This window comes from Myotis myotis, unplaced genomic scaffold, assembly GCF_014108235.1.
Source record: "Myotis myotis isolate mMyoMyo1 unplaced genomic scaffold, mMyoMyo1.p scaffold_m19_p_15, whole genome shotgun sequence".
NCBI classification, from domain to species: Eukaryota; Metazoa; Chordata; class Mammalia; order Chiroptera; family Vespertilionidae; genus Myotis; species Myotis myotis.
The window spans coordinates 8,853,975-8,861,604 of NW_023416319.1; positions in this window are offsets into that span (position 1 = coordinate 8,853,975).

Consider the following 7,630-nt stretch of genomic DNA (forward strand, 5'->3'; position numbering starts at 1 on the left):
CGATCACCTTTAGAAATGAATGTACAAAATTTTAATCTTTTTTATTACTAGCATAACTGGGTTGGAACCAGCCCTACCAGGTATTCATTGAGTGGCCTTAGCTAATTTAAGTTTCCTCATCTTCAAAATGGGGTGGATAGTGTTGACCTCACAGGATCTTTTTAAAATTAAGTGAGGCCTGGCTGGCATGACTCAGTGGTTGAGCATCAGCCTATGAGCCAGGAGGTCATGGTTCAATTCCCAGGCAGAGCACATGCCTAGACTGTGGGCTCCATCCCCAGTAGGGGGCATGCAGGACACGGCTGATCAATGATTCTCTCTCATCACTGATGTTTCTATCTCTCTCTCTCCCTCACCCTTCCTCTCTGAAATCAATAAAAATATATTGAAAAAATAAAAAATAAAAAAAAGCATACAGTATAGTGCTCAATCCACGGTAAGCATTAAACAAAGATGATTTCTCTATTTTTCCCTTTTGCGCCCCATGCACAGCACAAATATTATTGGTTCCTTCATTTAGAAAACACAGCTGGGTTTCAGACATGCAGATATGATTAGACTATCATCCACTTTTGCGCAGGACAGGTTGTTTTAGGAGAAATATTTTCTTGGAGTGTATTTCATTGTATGTTTGTTTAGGTCACCATTTGACTATTCTGAAAATAGTCTTTAATATTTTTACATTTGGTCTTTAACTAGCTATTACTAGTTATTGCTCTAAGTAGTTTATAAAAAGCTTGTGTTGATCTCCACTCACTTGGGAACTGGAATGCTGCCCACAGACCATCATCATAATCCAGAGACCTAACCAAACATAGGACAGAGAAAATCACTTTAACATTGTGTTTCTTTGGGAAAAAAATATCTATAAATCAGTAATAAAAACAGATGGACTTCCCATCCATCCATCCATCCATCCATCCATCCATCCATCCATCCATCCATCCGTGTGTCTGTTCACCCACATACTCATTCACTCAGCCCACCTGTTCTATCTAGGCTTTTTGGTCATATTTCCCTAATAGTATTACAAAGCTCTTTGAGGACCTTAATTTCTGGCACTTCTGGTCTATGTAGGCCCCTGCACTGAGGTGATTAACATGCGGGGGGACAGCTGGCTGCTACTAGTGTCTCCTTTGGGAAAATGCTCTTCACTTCTACCTGCAAATCATTCTGTGAAATGTCGTTTTTTAGCTGGCCACAATGCTATTTTCATCTCAATCAGGGTTTTGAGGATAAGGAAGTTGAGACATAAAGTAAACTAAATAATGCCCCCGTGCCTAGCCCAAGATGCCCACACCCTAATCCCTGGTACCAGCACTTAAATAATCAACCAGCACTGAGCAGCCACATGCCCAACAGAACAGTGGTCCCTCTCATTCCTGAGGGCACATGATCCATTTGTGATGGAAAAGAGCTGTGTTGGAGGATTTGTACTTTCAGTAAAATCACAGTTGGTTCACACTTTCTCTTCTAAGTTATGACAGGTCTGTGGGAGCTGAAGACCAATTTCTCCTTCAGACATGAAGATATGGAAGGTGTGGGTGGTTATATAAAAATGCACTAATTAGCCTTCTGAGTAAACCACACCTACCTGAGGAGCTACCACTAGTCTTCGACTAACCATGATAGACATCTAAAGGGAAATAACCATGGATAGGAACAGAGCAGGTGATAAAACACTCCTAGTCCTCAAAGAATTTATATTTTAGTAGCGAAAACAAAGAGTTATATAATTTTATATAGTGAGAAGTGCTATGAAGAAAGATAAGGCAGGGTAAGTAGCTCAGGAATGGTGAGGAGGGGCAGGTTAAGTTAGGTGGAATAGCTGGGAAGAGAAAGGCCTCTCTAAGGCCCACATCAGAGTGGAGTGAGGGAGTGGGCCATGTGGATATGTGAAGAAGGAGGGCTCTATGCAGCGCAAGTCGCAGGTGCAAAGGCCCTGAGGCAGCGACCATCTGGGCATGTTTGAGAAACTTCAAGAAAGCCAGTGCTATAGAGTAGGCTGACAGGAAATAAGGGTGAAAGGCAGAGAGGGTCATGTAGGGCTTTCAACCATGGTGAGCACCTTGGATTTAATTCTGAGGCAAGGGGAAGACCTTAGAAAGCTTTAAGCAGAGAAGTGATGAGATCCAGTAAATTCTTATAAAGGAGACGCTGGAGGATGGATTCAAAAGAGAAAGAGTAGAAGCAGGGAGGCCAGGTGAGAGGCTGCTGCAGCGGGGCCCAGGTGAGATGAAGACGGGTTGGAGTGGCCGTGGAGGGCATGAGAAGTTGTTAGACATGGGCTTTCTCTTGCAGGTAGAGCCAGCAGCTTTGCTGACAGATTCGAAGGGCGACTATGAGAAAGGACTGGACGTTGAGCGTGCCTTCTAAATTTATGGTCTAAGCAGGTAGATGCAATGGTTCTGTTTCCTGAGGCTGGGAAGAGGTTTGGGGCAGGGGAAAGGGTGAAAAGATTTCTGTTTCCCAAAAGTTGATGGAAAAGGGCTGTGTTGGAGGATTTGGACTTTCAGTGAAATCACAGTTGGTTCACAACTTTTTCTTCCGAGTCCACACATTATTTTTGGCTCCTCCCAACATCCCTGTGAGCTGGGCATTTGGGGCTGGGAGGAAGCCATGGCAGCTGGAGCAGGGGTCTGCAGAGTGAGGGCTGAGGTGGCCCAAAACAACCAACCAACAAAACCGAAACAATAATGGCAAAGCAAAACAATAGTAATAAAAAAAAGAACTCGCCCAACACAGAATGCTCAGTTAACTAAGCAATATTGGGGACATACTTACATGAAGAAAATTACTGCTCTTTCTGAAGTTCCCATTTAACTGGGCACCTTTTTTTTAGCGGACAGAGCCACACTCAGGGCCCACTCCTTGTGTGAAGCGCGGGCTCCTGGCTCTTCCATCCTCTTGCCTTCCTCCAATCTCCCAGCAACTTGACATCTTCAGCACCTGCCCACATTCTTCCTCCTCTCCTTTGCATGCACAGCCATTATCCTCAGAAAGAACCTCTAATCTATTAGAATCTTTTTGCATTTCCTTACCCTCCCCCCTTCCTAATCTCCTGTGGCCTAAATTACTTACTGGGACAGGCTCCTTTTAACACACTCCAACACTTAGCACTTTCTGTGTGGCAGGCGTTGTGCTGTGCACTTTGCACTCATTAGCTCATTCACTTTTTGCCAGACCCTTGGAGGTAGGTACCGTTTCCTCGGTACTCGTTCCCTTTTAAGATGGAGAAGCAGAGGTTTCGGGAGCCCCAGAGATTCCTCAAGATTCTACAACTCGGAAAGGCCAAAGCTGGGATTTGAACAGGGCTGTCTGACGAGGGCCTTTGCTATTGACTAGCTCGCGGGGGAAACAGGATGGCGAGCCTTGGGCTCTGCTAGTCAAGCTTTCCAGCTTGTTCACGGTAGCTTTCTGAAGTTCCTGGGATTTGGAATAACCATAGGAGAAATCGCTTCTTCCATGCCATGTGGGTGGCCTGGAGGATTTGAAGTGTTAACAATATAACAATCCATAAGATGCATTTGTATTTTGGGAAACCTTATTTTTAACCCTGAAGTGGGGCGGGGTGGGGGGTGGGGGGAAAGAAGTGTCACCCACAGGCTCTTGAAGGAAGACTTCAGCAGCCACTGCCAGCCGAGTAAATCCTAAATCAAACCAGGAACATCGTTCTTTAAACACTTTTGCCGAGGCTAAGGGGCAAATAGTTTATGCCGATTCTGGGTAACCATCCACAAATACATTGTGTCAAAGAGGCTTTTTTCCCTCCAAGTGTTCCATATCGTTTTTGGTATAAGCCGCCGCTGTGCTTTAACTGTCGGTAAATATTTGTGCAATTAATGTATGCTGGTAAATGTCTCGAGAGGAAAGCCAGCTTCTGGTGCCAGTTGCCACTAGGAACACAAAAGGAAAAGACTTTCTTTCATCTCAGTGCTTAAATACTGGAATCTTCAGAAAAGATAATCTGTAAGAGCTGACGTCCCCCGCTTTTAAGAGTCGGTCCTTTACTCTGGTATAAAAAGCACTCACTTGAGAATTATTTTTTTCCCCCTTGCCTACTTCACAGTAATCTAGTTACTATTAATTATGAAAAGTGATTGTACAGAGAAGTTCTTTTTTAAAATGTCAGAAACGTTGTTAGAGGGGGCGTCTTGCATTGTGGTACCTACAAGGTACCGGAGGGGAAGGAAACAGGAGAGGCCCTTCTTGTCTAGAAATGATTGCCTTTGTGATTGGAGAGGACCAGGAATGAGGTGCGCCTGCTGACACCAGCTGGAGAAGCCAGGCACCGGCTCCCATTCATGGCAAACTGGTGGTCTGCTCCTCCCTCACACTTCCCCGGCTTCCTCCAAAGTCGCCCTGGGCTTGAAGTTACTGTGAAGCCTGTGAAAGTTCCTGGGCAAGAGGCCTCTAGTTCTTGAAAGTGTACCTTGAATCCTTTGCCATTCAAACTGGAGGTAGGATGGCTAATTGAGTATTATGGATTGAACGATTGTGTACCCCCCTAAATTCTTATGTTCAAACTTAACCCCCAAAGTAATGGTATTTGGAAGTGGGGCCTTTAGGAGATGATTAGGTCACGAGAGTGGAGCCCTCAGGAATAGGATTAGTGCCATTATAAGAGAGATCCCAGAGACCTCCCTCACCCCTTCTGTCATGTGGGAACACAGCAAAGAGGTGAAGTCTATGAACCAGAAAGCAGATTCTCACCAAACAATGAATCTGCCGACACCTTGATCTTGGACTTCTCAGCCTCCAGAGCTGTGAGGAATAACTGTTTGTCGTTTCTGCCGCCCGATCCATAGTAATTTGCTATATAGCAGCCCAAAATGATTAAGAAATGGGGTCTGCGAGTAGCCAATGCCTTGCTGGCCCTTTGGTGGTCTTTTCCAGATGCTTAATTCAGGCTTTGCTGCTATTCATGCTGATGTGCAAGGGAGTCTCTGGTATCAGGATAAAGCACGTTGTCCTAGGACCACCTTGTATATCTGCAGCCATAACCCCATGTGCCTTTCCGATATAAATCTTTTGGCACAGATTGGCTTTATTTACTTAAAACAAACTTGTTAGAAAATTGTAGCACTGTAAGTATTTATAGTGCTATAGAAACCAAAAGCCAACTCATCATTTTTGTTGATCACATAGTTTCAGAGGACTATCCAGGCATGAACCTGCAAGATGGAGTTTCCACAGCCACACCAGTTTCCACTGCAGTGGTGGCTGGGGCCCTCCCAATGTAGTGTGCTTGCGTTAATGATTTCTAAGTCAAAATGAATTATTTGCCATCGGATCCAAAACAAAGCCCAGAGGTCTATCAAAAGGGTGACCTATGGCCCGAGGGCTCGTGGGCAGGGAGAGAACAGAATTCTCTGGGTGTACACAGGGCTCCAAGGATGGGTGGGAAGAGACAAACTCTGTGGCTTCGACGCACAACAGCTCCGACTGCCAACGGAAACATGCAAGGAATGGCTCCCTTAATCCTGCTCTGTTTATGAAGACATTTTAAAGGCTGCGGTCCACATTCGCAGACACTCTGAGAACATAAACAATCCTATGACATCACTCAGCTGAAGGCTCATTTGAAATAGACAAGGGTGTCGAAAGTCTACCGTGGAAATGAAGGGCGTCATGTCGTCTTACAAGAGGATTTGCTGAGGGAGAAGGGATGCTTGAACACATATTTTCGGTAAAAGCTCCAAAACACTTATGCTCCTTCCCTAATCCTTTTAGGCATCTACTTGATCAACTCCACGTTCCCTGCTGAGGGGAAGCAAAAATGTGTCAACAAGCGATCCTTGCCCTCAGAACTGAGCTTCTCAAACTGGGATGTGTAGGTGGGTGCAGATGCTAGTTGAGCAGATCTGGGTGGGGCCGAGCTTCTAGGGGATGCTGATGTCACTGCACACACGTGCTGCTGAAGGTCCTAAAACACTCACAAGGCAAACAGGGTGAAAGAACCCTTTGATCGGCAAATCTCTTAAGAACTGACAAGCATCATTCCTTCAGAAATTAGGGATACCCGGGCTGCTGCTGTGTGTCTCCCCGCCTAATGACACAGGTGAATTGCTGCTTTCAACTGGTGACCCCCACAGCTTGCCACCTGGCCAGATGCCCGCAGGAAAAAAGCCAGACAGGTGCAAAGCTAGGCAGAAGGGCGTGCTCCTAGGACGTCAGAAGCCATCCTTGGTAGCCAGAGCGGCAGAACAAAAGATTTCAGGCGACACAATGCAAGACTGGACAAAAGAAAGGATTTGTCAACCAGTGTCTGCGCCCTATCAGTGGACATCGTTTTCTTTCTCACAGTGAGGCCTTGGTGGTGGTTGTTTTTTTGAGGTTGTAAGTTACAAGGAAACACAGAAGCCTAGCACTTCTTTTGAGGCCTATTTTGCAGCAATCTGTAAACATAATAGGCTTCGGATGGCTTATGGAAACTTGCTCAGAGAGCAAGCTCAGGGCAGAGCCTAAAGCTGACGCTTCAAGTAGGTTAGTGGCACCTTGAGAAAAGACAGAGAAACTCAGATTTGAGCCGATTCAGGTCGCACAGAATTGCACTGTCTTCCTCATGACAACAGCGCCCTGCCTGCTTCCCTTGCAGGGGGAGCTTGGTCCTAAGTAGGAATATATATTAACCATCATGACGCTCTCCTTTAGTCATCAGAATTTCAGGTAATGAAAGGATCAAAGTTTAAGACTAGAGTTGACTGAACACATACCCGTCCTGGAATAGGATGTGTAGTCTTGATAACCAAGTGTTTGCCCCGATGAAGTTGTCTAGGACAAAGGCTTTTTTTTTTTTTTTTTTTTAATCCTCACCCAAGAATGTTTTTGTTTTTTTCTTTCAGTTGATCTTGAGAGAAACATCCATTGGTTGCCTCTTGTACATACCCCAACCGGGGACTAAAACCTACAACCTAGGTATGTGACCTGACCAGAAATCGAACCCATGACCTTTCGGTGTACGGGATGACGCTCCAACCAACCGAGGCACACTGGCCAGGGCCAAAGGCGCTTTCTTAATAGTGTTTTTATGTCTCTGATGTAAGGGGCATGAGGTAATATTCTATTTATAAACTGAGTCAAAGTGTAACTGCTCAGAGTTTTTGAAAATTAATTTTTTTTAACACGAGATCATTTCTCTCTCTCTAATAAATGCTTTCGAAGGCCAATAACGAGAGTGCTATGACTTTTACTTCAGATGACAATGTATGTCGGCACATTTATTTCTATAAAAGGGAACAGGAGAGTCTTACTTTCCAAAGAACAGCCTGTGAATTCTGGGGAAAGCGGGCTGGTTGCCTGTTGATTCTTGATTCATGATCTCTGCTTCAATTTTGAACATTTGGTATATTTTAGATGGCAGAAAACCAGGGACAAGTCTCATAAACTGACCCTACATCCACTTTATTATTGAAAGAAGATAGTTTTACACCATCTGACTTATTGCCAAATTAAGAAATGGCAGCCCGTCACAAACAACTTCAGATGTTGATTAACCCTTTATGTGAGGCATTTCGGTGATTCCCAAGCGATTACTTAGTATTTTGTGAGTGTTCTAGCTTCAAAAGAAATGCGAGTTATATTTTGTGTGGAGGATGAGTGAGTAGGGTCAATTCTTTTCCTGTTTTCT